At 32.9% G+C, this 13,670-nt stretch overlaps 2 long non-coding RNA genes across 2 annotated transcripts; both read left to right on the top strand.

The window, feature by feature from the left end:
* The first annotated feature begins 4,220 nt into the window (after window positions 1-4,220).
* Window positions 4,221-4,914, top strand: LOC114399906. Its single transcript, XR_003663860.1, has 3 exons — window positions 4,221-4,306; window positions 4,427-4,466; window positions 4,777-4,914. It is a non-coding gene; the product is annotated as an uncharacterized LOC114399906 (long non-coding RNA).
* A 154-nt stretch (window positions 4,915-5,068) lies between these two features.
* On the top strand, window positions 5,069-5,554 carry LOC114399855. Its single transcript, XR_003663848.1, has 2 exons — window positions 5,069-5,157; window positions 5,382-5,554. It is a non-coding gene; the product is annotated as an uncharacterized LOC114399855 (long non-coding RNA).
* The last annotated feature ends 8,116 nt before the right edge of the window (window positions 5,555-13,670 follow it).

Genomic DNA, 13,670 nt, shown 5'->3' on the forward strand with positions numbered 1-13,670 from the left:
AGACATTAATTAGTGTAGGTAAATCTCAAAAATACTTCTACCTACAAGTGACTAATGTAGGTAAAACTCAACCATTTGTACCAACCATTATTTGGTGTAAGTAAATTCATTAAAACTGAAAAAAGACTTCTACCTACAATTACATTGTGTAGGTAAAACTTCAAAAAACTTGTGTCTATGGTTGATTAGTGTAGGTAAAACTCAAAAGGATGACTACCTACAAAAGCACAGTGTAGGCAAAATTCTAAAAAACTTATACCTACAACTACGTAATGTAGATAAAACTTCATAAAACATGTGCCTATAATTGGTTGATGTAGGTATACCCTCAAAAGTCTTATACCTACAATTGTTGGCGTAGGTAAAACTCTTTAAGACTGTTTAAATTTGAATATTAATCTCTTGTTTTTTTTAGTAAATACTCAATCTCAAAAAATAACCATTTAATTTAAATTAATTTTTAGTTAATAATTGTTCAAAATTTTAAAGATAAAATATATTAATTAGTAATATTAAATTTTAATTTAGATTATTATTTTTATGGATTAATTTAGATTAACATTATTTTTTATGGCAATTTCTTGTTAGTTTCAACAATGATATTCATTTTATCTTGAAATCAAACTCCAAAATGGCCACAAGCCTTTGGATTATGGACCGGGCCTTTGAATTGATGCAGATAAGGTACTAGTTTAGTTTCACCAAAATAACCCGCAGACGCAAACGTTGAAAACACATCCGTCTGCCCCAACATTACAAGCTAGATCCCTTCTCTCTTTTCTTCCTTTCCCCGTTTGTTTCCCTTCTTCTCTCAGGCAATTCCTTCACAATTTCCCTTTTCTTTTTCATTTTCCCATCTTTTTTTCTTCTTCTTACGTGTTTTACACCGCGAAGAATAATTTGATTGATTGATTAACGCATCAGGAGAAATTTCAGTTACATTGCAAACTTATCTGAACTTGATTCAATTTTCTATATGCTTCAGCTTTTGTATATTATTATATTATTATTTGTTTTTATTTATACTTTGCCTGACTTGTTGCATATATAATGTAATAGTTCGATTTCCATGCCCTTGGTTTGCGTGTTTATCTGTTCGTGTTTGGGTAAAGAGAGTGTGTAGCCATATGATACATCATCATCTTCTTCTTCTTCGTTCTGGACACGCGACAATTAACATAGGGTTTGGGATTGATGCGCAGGTTACATGGCATGTTGCCGCTACTTGCTGAGTTGACTCTCCAAACACTGATGGAATAGATCCAGGTAAATTATTATTATTATTATTTCCACTGGCTTTCAGAGGAAAACATTAGATAAAAAGAAAAAAGGGAAAAAGCTATGTGGGATTAACAATATACTGGTACTTAGTTGTTTATTAGATGCTATATGTGAGCTAAATCTCTGTTCAAATATTAGGCGACTCATGTTTAAGAAAGAATTTGACACAAGCTATGTGGGATTCAATTCTGGATGAGAGCTTCTCTCTCGTCAGAATTTATGTAATGCGTACCTTGACTTCTAAATACATGTCATCTTGCTACCTTCTATATGGCTGCTCTGTGCCACTATATGGAATTGACTCCTATGCTTTTGACATTAGTTTGTAAATATTGCAATTCAACTTGTTTATTTATGGAAGAATTCATTCAGCCTTATTTTGGTTGCTAAAGAAAAAAAATAATTGCTTATAATTTTTGTTTGAGTGCAGCCAAATTGCTATTCCAGAGTTATAAGTGTTAATGGCGATGAACATATTATAATATTTGCGCAGAGGGACATTAAACAGTGGGAAGAGCTTACATATGATTACAGGTTTACCTCTTCTCCAAATGAGGCAGAGGGAGCAATTGCTGTTATTATTATTAGGAGTGTTTGGAAAGCATCCTTGAATATCTTGCTGATCAGAAGGACCCTACTACTTTATGCCAGAAATTTATTGATGAGTTTGATCGATGCATCCTCAGTTATTTCGCATTTAATTGGAACCAAGCTTCTTATATGATTAGTCAGGTACAGTATATATAATTTAGAACAAAACTTTGCATGCAGTATACTTCAAGCAGATTTTGGTACTAATAAGTGTCCTAACATTTGTTACTTTTGGGGATGATAATAATAGGCAATGTATAAGTAGAGTATTAGAGTATTTGTATCATCCTCGTATTTATTGAACAGATTTGGCTATATTATTTGGGGATGTTTTAAAAAAATGTATATATGAGATGCTTGTAATACTTCTTACAAAGTAATAAAATTAAAAAATATATATTTAATATTTTTTCATTTAATAATAAGATTATTAGTAATATATTACAGGAGATTTATTCAAACATAAATATGCAAGGTTATTATTAGGAATTGGAATTTGTGTCCCCTGAGAATGTCTCCTAGTGTATCCAATTGATTGATGAGGTCCGGCTGCTTCCTGAAGAACATAAAGCAAAAGTAGAAAAGCTGGAGGTAGACTTCATACTAATAATAATTAAAAAATGTTTAAAAAGAAATAAGAGAAAATCACGTGAGATTGAAAAATAGAGTAGGAAATTAATTTAAATTAGAAAAAAGATGAGGAAATCAAGAAAGACATATAAGAAAGAAGAAGAGAAATCTGATAAAAAGAAAATTTTCAAAACGAAAAGGTGTAATTCACCTTTTATACATAAAACTATCAATTAAAATATCATATTTCACACAAAATTACAAATTTATTTTAAAAAAATTATCGATCTATGAAACTTTAATCTCACTTGCCATAAAATCTTTCACATTTACTCACATTTTCAGATTTGCTTGCTACCTTTGAACCTTTAAAATCATTTTGCATTCCGAATTTGTCACAAGCCTCTAATTATTTAAATAAAAAAATCTAAGAAATTTTCATAAAAAGAGAAGAAGAAGAATTGAACAAGAGAGTTAATGAAGAACTAGAAACGCTCCATGAAAGCTAAGGAAAAGGAGAGACATACAATTTAAGTGGAACTGAAAATACGAAATTTAAAAAGCAAGAAAATTTTCTTGTTTGTGCGGTGACACAAAGCAAGTAAAGAACGTAACCATGCTTTAGCATAGTAATAGTAATCAGTCACACTTTGGACATGAGGAAGTAAGAGTAGAAGGTGACGACATGACCCTTAACGCCTACGGCAGGGTTAGTATCGTTGGTCCAACAATTGCGGTCGTTAAGTGATATATCATATGTTTCATGTTACATAATACTCCATATAATTAAGACATGCAGCATCTGATTACCTTTGGATTCGCCAACGAAGCAACTCCGGCGTCCTCCACCTCTGGCTCTGGGGAAACATGGTTCCTCACCTCAATCGCTGCGTCATATGACATATTTTAAACAATTCTGTTTCAATAGGATAGGAGGCGGATAGCTATTTCGTTCAAAATAGAACCATGGTAATGTGAGACATATGACCATATGTTCTTGGTAATGTGGCTATCTGCATGTGCATGAATAGCTCAAGAGTGAATCAGAACCATGGTCATGTGAGTTCAAGTGCTTGGTTCTTTGACATGGATATCCTTATTTTATATGATTTTGATATTTCATATTTGCATATGATTATATTTATAGTTTCTAGCAATTTGTTCATTTCAGCTTAATTCATATATTGCTGATTTGCAGGGTGTAAAATGTGGTATTTATGGTGCCAATTCTGCAGAATGGATTATGAGCACGCAGGTACATTTTATTTTTGAATTTGCTTCCCTTGTTTTCTGGTGAGTTTTTTCCATCTTGATTTTTCTGCTCACTCTATATGTTGGAGGTTTCTATTGTATTATTTAGATGTTGATATGTTGATTTTTGTTTCTTTTTTGCGCTGAGTATCTATTGTTATTTCTATTTCTACTATATTGTTTCTTTGGTAGTTGGATTTTTGTAGTCCTTATTGAGCTCAATGGAGAATAAGGTATTTCTAGATTGAAGCTTTGTTTCTTATATTGAATATCTACTCTTTGCAGAGAGTTCCACTTATTTACGAACAAAGTCCTTTTAAAATAATGCAAGTAAAGAACTTACACTGAAACTTGTCCGGTACCTAAAATTGTGATATATAACTTTTCTAACAATGATATGTTTTTTGAAGTTTACTGCATGCAGTAAATTCAAATGGTGCATGGTACTGGGAGAATATGTCATTGTACAAATATTCATTTTTCAAATTAAACTTATAATTTTCAGTTGCTTTGACACTCTCATTCATATGACACAGGTGTTGGGGCTATAGAGTTTATTATATGCCATTTAGAGGTCTCAGTTGCACTTGCAGAAGAGAAGAAGATACCTGAGGTTCTCCTATCTAAGCCCTCTGTTTTATAGCAGTTTAATTGTTAGGAAGGATTTGAGAGTTGTGTACAATCTTTTGTAAACAGTTAGTCTCACCCAAATATTTGTTTTGAAACTTTTCAGCTATTCAAGACATTTCCAAATGCAACAAAGTATCTCAAGAGTAAGTTTTGTTGATTCTCTCCTTTCTTTCCTAAAATGCTTGTGCTTTAGAAAGAAGCATTCATTTTTATGTCTTTGTTACAGCAATTAATGAATATAACTTTTTTGTGCAATGGAAATGAAAATATAAGGATATCTTGTAAATGGAAACTTGGGGATTGTTTGGTTTGACCAATTTATACAGAATCATATACATTGGAATTTATTTTTCTGAGGTTAATTTCAGTCATGACCTCAAGGAATTAATTATGTCTTTTGCTTTGAATATTTTGTGTTTCCCATTCCTAATTGAATTTTTAATACTGCCACAGGATCAAACTCAGAGCTTTGAACTTCCTATTAAGAAAAGGATGTATACATATCTTACCTTCCACTCGCACATACTTTTTTTAGGACCATTGAGGAGATATTCATAAGGCATGGTGCTTCAATTGGTTTCTGGCGTGGGGTAAGTATATGTAGTATATGTATATCTGTCATTATGAAATGAACATTTGATGTAATAATTAAACTTTGGATTTGTTTGATCCCCCCCCCCCCCCCCCCCACACAAAAGTTGAACTTTGGATTTGGAATATGACCATCATTTACTCAACGGCTGTAGGATGTAAAATTGTTAATTGATGATGTTGGGGAACTAAAACCAACTATTTTCTGTGTTGTTCCCCGTGTGCTTGATAGAGTGTACTCAGGTAAACTCTTGAAAATTCTCATGATTGTTGACAGTTTGATGATCTTTCCATAATCATATAATCTTGATGGTAAAATTATTATTTCAATAGGACAAAGCTACTCTGCAAATTATTTCTTGATCGTTGGAGTAGCATTTTTCTTACTTTTCTTTTTCATTTTTCTTCCTTCCCCTTCCCAATTGGGAAAAAAATGCATTGACTCTCAACCCCTATCTGATACACAGGTTTGACACAGAAGATTTCTTTTGGGGGCTTCTTGAGGAAGACATTAAAGAAAGACAGTAGAATCTCCTTTTATGTTTATTATTATTTTCAAAACTCAAAAAGAAAGACAGATTTGAACTGTAATTATGTTTATGTATGAACATGCGCACACAGTAGAATCTCCTTTTATGTTTATGTAATCTAATTTTGGATTTTGAATGCTAATTATATGGGTCTAAAATTTTTCTTGATTAATTTGATTAGGGAAATGACGATTAGCTAATACTTCTAGATTTAAATTTATTTCTTATAAATATAAATCAATAAAATTAAGAGCACAACTATAAAATTATGTCTAACTGAAATATATGTGGAAGTTATTCTGATGTCTTGTCACTCTAACTTTGTGTATATATGCAAAAGATATTGTAGACATCTTTATGGTCCTTGTACTAGATTAGGGTCTTGATGTCTTGTCACTCTAATAGTGGAGGGTCAGCTCTAGCCAAGGCCTAGGTAATTATGAACTTGGCAAAGCTAGTTGGAGTTGGAGCTGGAAGGATCATTGGGTTGCTGCACTGCCCACATTCAATTATGTATGTTATAAGCTCTCTCTAAGATCTAAACATTTACCTACAGTTGAAGATGATAGGTACATGTTAAAGACTATTACCTACAGTTAGGAGATGTAAGTAGAAGTTAATGACTTTTACCTACACATTATACATAGTAGGTAAAACCTATAGTGACAGACAATTAGCTGTCATTATACGCCCCCTCAAAGTTGACAGAAGAAATATCTATAGGACAAAGTTTATTATACATTTACCTACGGATTTTTTACTTATAGTGACAGTTTTTGTCTGTAGGTATAGGTCATTTTTATTGTAGTGATTGCACTAGGTGTGTGGCTTGTTTACAAGCCTAGTCTAGGGTGATACCTCATAGGCTATACACACCCTTACTCATCCCATTTGCACCCTCGGTAGACATTAGTATGGACTTTGTTCTTGGGCTTCCTTAAACCTAAAGACGTGTAGACTCTATCTTTGTGGTGGTGGATAGGTTTAGCAAGATGGCACACTTTATACCATGGCATAAGGTAGATGATGTTTCTCACATCTCAAAACTCTTCTTTGGGGAAATTATGAGACTCTATGGTTTGCGTAGGATTATTGTGTCAGATAGAGATGCTAAGTTCCTTAGCCTTTTCTGGAAAACCTTATGGGCTAAGCAAGGAACTAAGCTTCTTTTCTCTACCACTTGTCATCCATAAATTGATGGGCAAACAAAGGTAGTGAATGGGTCTCTATCCACCCTTTTAAGGGCTTTTCTGAAAGGAACCCATAAGTCTTAGGATTAGTATCTTCCTTATGTAGAATTTTCCTACAACAGGGGGATTCATAGAACAACCAAGCAATCCCCTTTTGAGGTTATCTATGGGTTCAATCCTCTAACACCCTAAGACCTAATTCCCCTCCCACTTGACACTTCTTTTATACATAAAGAAGGGGAATCAAGGTTAGAGTTTGTAAAGAAGTTGCATGAGAGGGTTAGGAACCAACCAAAGGTGTATGCTACTAAAGGAAATAGAGGAAGAAATGAGCTAGTTCTTAATGAAGGGGACTGGGTTTGGCTCCATCTTAGGAAAGATAAATTCCCTACTAAGAGGAAATCCAAGCTTAGTCCTAGAGGATGGACCTTTTGTAGACAAAGGATCAAGCTGAAAGTTTTGATGATGCCAAAGGATTACATGAATCATATGCTTCTCAAAGATTTACTCAAGACAAAGCAATTAGAGTTAATCAAGATGGATGATCAAGACAGTCTATAGAGTCTTAGAAAGGATATTAAAATGGAAGGGAATTCCAATTGGATTAGCAAAAGGTTTGGCCAAGAATTTTAAGCTAAAAAGTGTTTTTCAACAAATTTACTCTCTGGTAATCGATTACCAGAGGATGTAATCGATTACCAGTGGCCAAAACTGATTTACAACAGCTATTAAAATTTGAATTCAAAATTTTGCACTGTGTAATCGATTACACATATATGGTAATCGATTACCAGCAGTTTCTGAACTTTTTAATTCAAATTTTAAAGAGTGTAATCGATTACACACTTATTGTAATCGATTACCAGAAGAGTTTTTCAGAAAACATTCTCATCAGTCACATCCTTTCATGTGGTTATTGAATGGCTTTCATAAGGCCTATATATGTGTGACTTGAGACACGATTTTGACAGAGTTTTTTTAGAAAAAAAAGTGTTTATCCTCTCAGAGAGCAAATTCATTTTATCCTCTTAAGAATTCCTTGGCCAATTCAATTGCAATTCATTAAGGAATTATTTGAGCGCTCAATCTGTAAAAATCTATCTCTTTCTAGAGAGATTTATTCTTCTTCTTCTTCTCATTCTCTAAGGGATTAAGAGACCGTGAGTCTCTTGTTGTAAAGGAATTCTAAACACAAAGGAAGGGTTGTCCTTGTGTGTTTAGAACTTGTAAAAGGAATTTACAAGATAGTGGAACTCTCAAGCGGGTTGCTTGGGGACTGGACGTAGGCACAAGGGTGTGGCCGAACCAGTATAAAACTGAGTTTGCATTCTCTCTTCCCTTAATCTCCTTTATTCATTATTGCTTTATATTCATATTCAAATTGTTTTATTTGAATTAATATTTAAGAAGATTGTCATTAAGGGAATTCATAACTTGAATAAAAAGTGAAATAGAATTTTAAATTAGGGGAAGTAGTTTGGAATATCTTAATTCAACCCCCCCCCTTCTTAAGATATCTGAGGCCACTTGTCTAACAAGTGGTATCAGAGCTTCATTCTTGTATAAATTTTAGAAGCTTCAAGAAAAAGATGGCCTCAGCAAATTCCTTATTTCCAGAAGGGAATTCTATCAATAGACCTCCAATCTTTAATGGAGAGGGTTACCACTACTGGAAAACCCGAATGCAAATTTTTATCGAGGCAATAGATCTAAATATCTGGGAAGCCATAGAAATAGGGCCTTATATACCCACCACAGTAGAAAGAGTTTCAATAGATGGTAGTTCATCAAGTGAAAGCATAACCATAGAAAAACCTAGAGACAGATGGTCTGAAGAGGATAGAAAACGAGTACAATACAACTTAAAAGCCAAAAACATAATAACATCTGCCCTAGGAATGGATGAATATTTCAGGGTTTCAAATTGTAAGAGTGCTAAGGAAATGTGGGACACTCTTCGATTAACACATGAAGGAACTACAGATGTTAAAAGATCTAGGATAAATGCACTAACTCATGAGTATGAATTATTTAGAATGAATGCAAATGAAAATATTCAAAGTATGCAAAAGAGATTTACACATATAGTGAATCATCTAGCAGCCTTAGGCAAAGAATTTCAAAATGAGGATCTTATAAACAAGGTGTTAAGATGTTTAAGTAGAGAATGGCAACCCAAAGTAACGGCCATTTCTGAATCAAGAGATTTGTCTAACATGTCTCTTGCCACTTTATTTGGAAAGTTGCAGGAACACGAGATGGAACTATTGAGATTGCACCAAAATGAAGAAAATGACAAGAAAAAGAAAGGAATTGCTCTTAAAGCATCATCCTCAATTCAAGAAGAAAGTGATCAGGATAATGATCCAGATGATGATGATGATCTAAGTCTTTTTGTAAGAAGATTCAACAAGTTTCTTAAAGTAAGAGGAAATCAGAGGCGACCAAATTTTAAATCAAAGAGAAGGACAGAAAATTCATCCTCTACTCTAAAATGCTTTGAATGCAATCAACCTGGACATCTGAGGGTTGATTGTCCCATCTTCAAGAAAAAGATGGAAAAATCTGAAAAGAAAAATCATAGTGAAAAGAAACTGAAGAAAGCATACATTACATGGGATGAAAATGATATGGAATCCTCTGAAGATTTTGAAAATGAAGAGATAAATCTCTGCCTTATGGCTAAAAGTTACGAAAGTGATGAAGAGGTAACATCTTCGAATAACTTATCTATATCTTTTGATGAATTGCAAGATGCATTTGCTGATCTGCATAAAGAGTCAATTAAACTTGCAAAATTAGTTTCATCTTCAAAGAAAACAATTTCAAATTTAGAAAATGAGATTTCGAAATTAAACAAAGAATTAGATCTTCTTAGAAATGAAGTCTCAATTTCTAAAACAAATGAAAAAGTTAATATCTCCACTATTTCTGACAAGAAAATATCAGATTCTTGTAGTTGTTGTGATAAATATGTAAAAGAAATTAAAGAGTTGAAGAATTCACTTTAAAAATTTTCATACAGTAAAAATAATTTAGATGTTATATTAAGTAAACAAAGATATGTGTCTAATAAAAATGGACTAGGGTATAAATCTGATAAACAACAAAAGTTTCATAAAAAAATTTTCACTTCCACACAAAAATGTAATTCTAATTCTATCACTTGTTTTTACTATGGAAGAAGAGGACATGGCATATCAACTTGCTACTTCAAGAAAAATTATAGTAACATTAAAATGATATGGGTCCCAAAAGGATCCTCTGTTTATACTAACATGCAAGGACCCAATAAAATTTGGGTACCTAAGTCAAAAACTTGATCATGCAGGTATCTTTGAGAAAGAAGTGGTACATAGATAGCGGATGCTCAAAACATATGACTGGAGATGCATCAAATTTTACACATATCTCTCCAAAGAAAAGCGGGCATGTAACGTATGTTGACAACAACAAAGGTAGAATCCTTGGAGTGGGTAAAATAGGTACAAATTCTTCAAACTCCATTGAAAATGTTCTACTTGTTGAAGGACTTAAGCATAGCCTGCTTAGCGTTAGTCAACTATGTGACAAAGGCTATCTAGTATCATTTGATTCTCAGAAATGTCTTATAGAACATAAGCGTAACATTAATATAAAGCATGTAGGACATAGAGTCAATAATGTTTACATGATAGACTTAAGCATAAAACAAGAAAATAATCATTGCTTTCTTAGTAAAGATGATGATCCATGGTTATGGCATAAAAGAATTGCTCACATAAACATGGATCACTTAAATAAATTAATTTCAAAAGATTTAGTAATTGGTTTGCCTAAATTGAAATTTGAAAAAGATAAACTATGCGATGCATGTCAAAAGGGCAAACAAACAAGAGTCTCATTCAAACCTAAAAATGTTGTTTCAACCACTCAACCTTTACAGTTGTTGCATATGGATTTATTTGGTCCATCTAGAACCATGAGTTTTGGAGGAAATTACTATGCTTTAGTTATAGTTGATGATTTCTCTAGATATACTTGGACATTATTTATTACACATAAAAGTGATTCATTCCAAGCATTTAGAAAACTTGCTAAAGTCATACAAAACAAGAAAAATCTCAAGATTGCATCCATTAGAAGTGATCATGGGGGTGAATTTGAAAATAAAGATTTTGAATTATTCTGTGATGAACATGGTATTGAACACAATTTTTCTGCACCTAGAACCCCTCAACAAAATGGAGTTGTTGAGAGGAAAAATAGATCATTGGAAGAAATTGCAAGAACTTTATTAAATGATACTTCTCTTCCAAAGTATTTTTGGGCTGAAGCTGTCAATACTGCATGTTACATCATGAATAGGGCCTTGATAAGACCCATTTTAAAGAAAACCCCATATGAGTTGTATAATGGTAGAAAACCTAATATTTCTCATCTACATGTTTTTGGTTGCAAGTGCTTTGTACTTAATAATGGTAAAGATAATCTAGGAAAATTTGATGCAAAATCTGATGAAGGTATTTTTCTTGGATATTCATTACAAAGCTAAGCATATAGGATATATAATAAAAGAACTATGAATATAGAGGAATCCATTCATGTTACCTTTGATGAATCTAATGCTATATTGTCAAGAAAGAATATGCTAGATGACATTGCAGATTCTTTAGAACATATGAACATTCATGAACAAGATTCCAAAGGAAATGACAAAGGAAACAATGAAGATCCTCCAGAAGAAGTCAAATCCAATGATGAACTCCCAAGAGAATGGAAAGCTTCAAGAGATCATCCCCTCGACAACATTATTGGTGATATCTCAAAAGGGGTAACAACTAGACATTCTCTTAAAGATTTATGCAATAATATGGCTTTTGTATCTATGATTGAACCTAAAAATATAAAAGAAGCCATAGTAGATGATAACTGGATCATTGCCATGCAAGAAGAACTAAACCAATTTGAAAGAAATAATGTGTGGAAATTAGTAGAAAAACCTGAAAATTATCCTATCATAGGAACAAAATGGGTTTTTAGAAATAAATTAGATGAACATGGTATAATTATTAGAAATAAAGCTAGGTTAGTAGCAAAAGGATATAATCAAGAAGAAGGAATAGACTATGAAGAAACATATGCTCCTGTTGCAAGATTAGAAGCCATTAGAATGCTATTGGCATATGCATCCATAATGAATTTTAAACTTTATCAAATGGATGTTAAGAGTGTCTTTCTAAATGGCTTAATTCAAGAAGAGATATATGTTGAATAACCCCCTGGTTTTGAAATTCCCGATAAACCAAACCATGTTTATAAATTACAAAAGGCTCTTTATGGTTTGAAACAAGCCCCTAGGGCGTGGTATGAACGCTTAAGCAATTTTCTTCTAGAAAAAGATTTCTCCAGAGGTAAAGTGGATACCACATTGTTCATAAAGAGAAAGCATAATGATATTTTGTTGGTTCAAATATATGTTGATGATATAATTTTTTGATCCACTAATGATTCATTGTGCAAGGAGTTTTCCCTTGATATGCAAAGTGAATTTGAAATGTCAATGATGGGAGAACTAAAGTACTTTCTGGGATTACAAATCAAGCAAACTCAAGAAGGTATATTCATCAATCAATCCAAGTACTGCAAGGAATTGATCAAAAGATTTGGGATGGATAGTGCAAAACACATGTCTACACCGATGAGCACTAATTGTTACTTAGATAAAGATGAATCTGGTCAGTCTATAGACATAAAACAATATCGAGGTATGATCGGATCTCTTCTTTATTTATCTGCTAGTAGACCTGATATTATGTTTAGTGTATGTATGTGTGCTAGGTTTCAATCCAACCCCAAACAATCACATTTAAGTGCAGTAAAGAGAATCATGAGATATCTATTAGGGACAATAAATTTAGGATTATGGTATCCTAAGAATTCAACATGTAACTTAATAGGATATTCTGATTCCGATTTTGCCGGATCTAAAACTGATAGAAAAAGTACAAGTGGAACTTGTCAATTCATTGGATCGGCTCTTGTCTCATGGCATAGTAAGAAACAAAACAGTGTTGCTTTATCTACCGCTGAAGCGGAGTATATCTCTGCCGGTAGTTGTTGTGCACAGATTTTATGGATGAAGCAACAATTATCTGACTATGGTATCATTCTTGATCGTATACCTATTAAGTGTGATAATACTAGTGCCATAAATCTATCCAAAAACCCAGTTCAACACTCTAGAACTAAACATATAGAGATTAGACACCACTTTCTTAGAGATCATGTCCTAAAGGGAGATTGTGTATTAGAGTTTGTTGATACTAAGAATCAACTTGCTGATATTTTCACAAAACCTCTCCCCAAGGAAGTGTTCTTCTCTATTAGAAGAGAGTTAGGTCTCTTAGGCGTAAGAGATTTAGAAAAATAGGAATTGATTGGATGATTGATTGATTGATTGGTTGATTTACTCTTATTTATTGTGTATAGATTATTTTGTTTGTTTGATCTTGTTTGAATTCTTGTTTTTATGAATGATTGATTGTGTTTTGATTGAGTATAACACTTGTGTTGTTTAATTTAATTTACTTTTTGTTAGTATAATTAATTATTAAGATAGTATAAGTTTTTAGACTTAGGAATAAGTTTTTCTTTTAGAAAAAGGCTATTCTTTGTTCTGGTAATCGATTACATGAATACTGTAATCGATTACACTAGAACAGATAGCCTGTAATCGATTACAGTATTCATGTAATCGATTACCAGTAGGCTGCCTCCTCCTGTAATCGATTACCATTACTTGTAATTGATTACCACGCGTCCTACTCTATAAATATCACATTTTCCAGAAATCCCTGCGCAACCCCTTTTCTCTCACGATGTTCCTCCATTCCCAAACCTCCAAATCTTCGTATCTCACTCATTTCTCCATCAAATCAACTCCCGTAAATTGCAATCTTCTTCTTTTTCATTTCTCTTTTGATTTCACCGATTAAAATCTGCAAAAACTCCTTCAAATGGCAGAATCGTCAAAGAAACGAAAGGGTTCTTCCGC

Source organism: Glycine soja, chromosome 19, assembly GCF_004193775.1.
Source record: "Glycine soja cultivar W05 chromosome 19, ASM419377v2, whole genome shotgun sequence".
NCBI lineage: Eukaryota > Viridiplantae > Streptophyta > Magnoliopsida > Fabales > Fabaceae > Glycine > Glycine soja.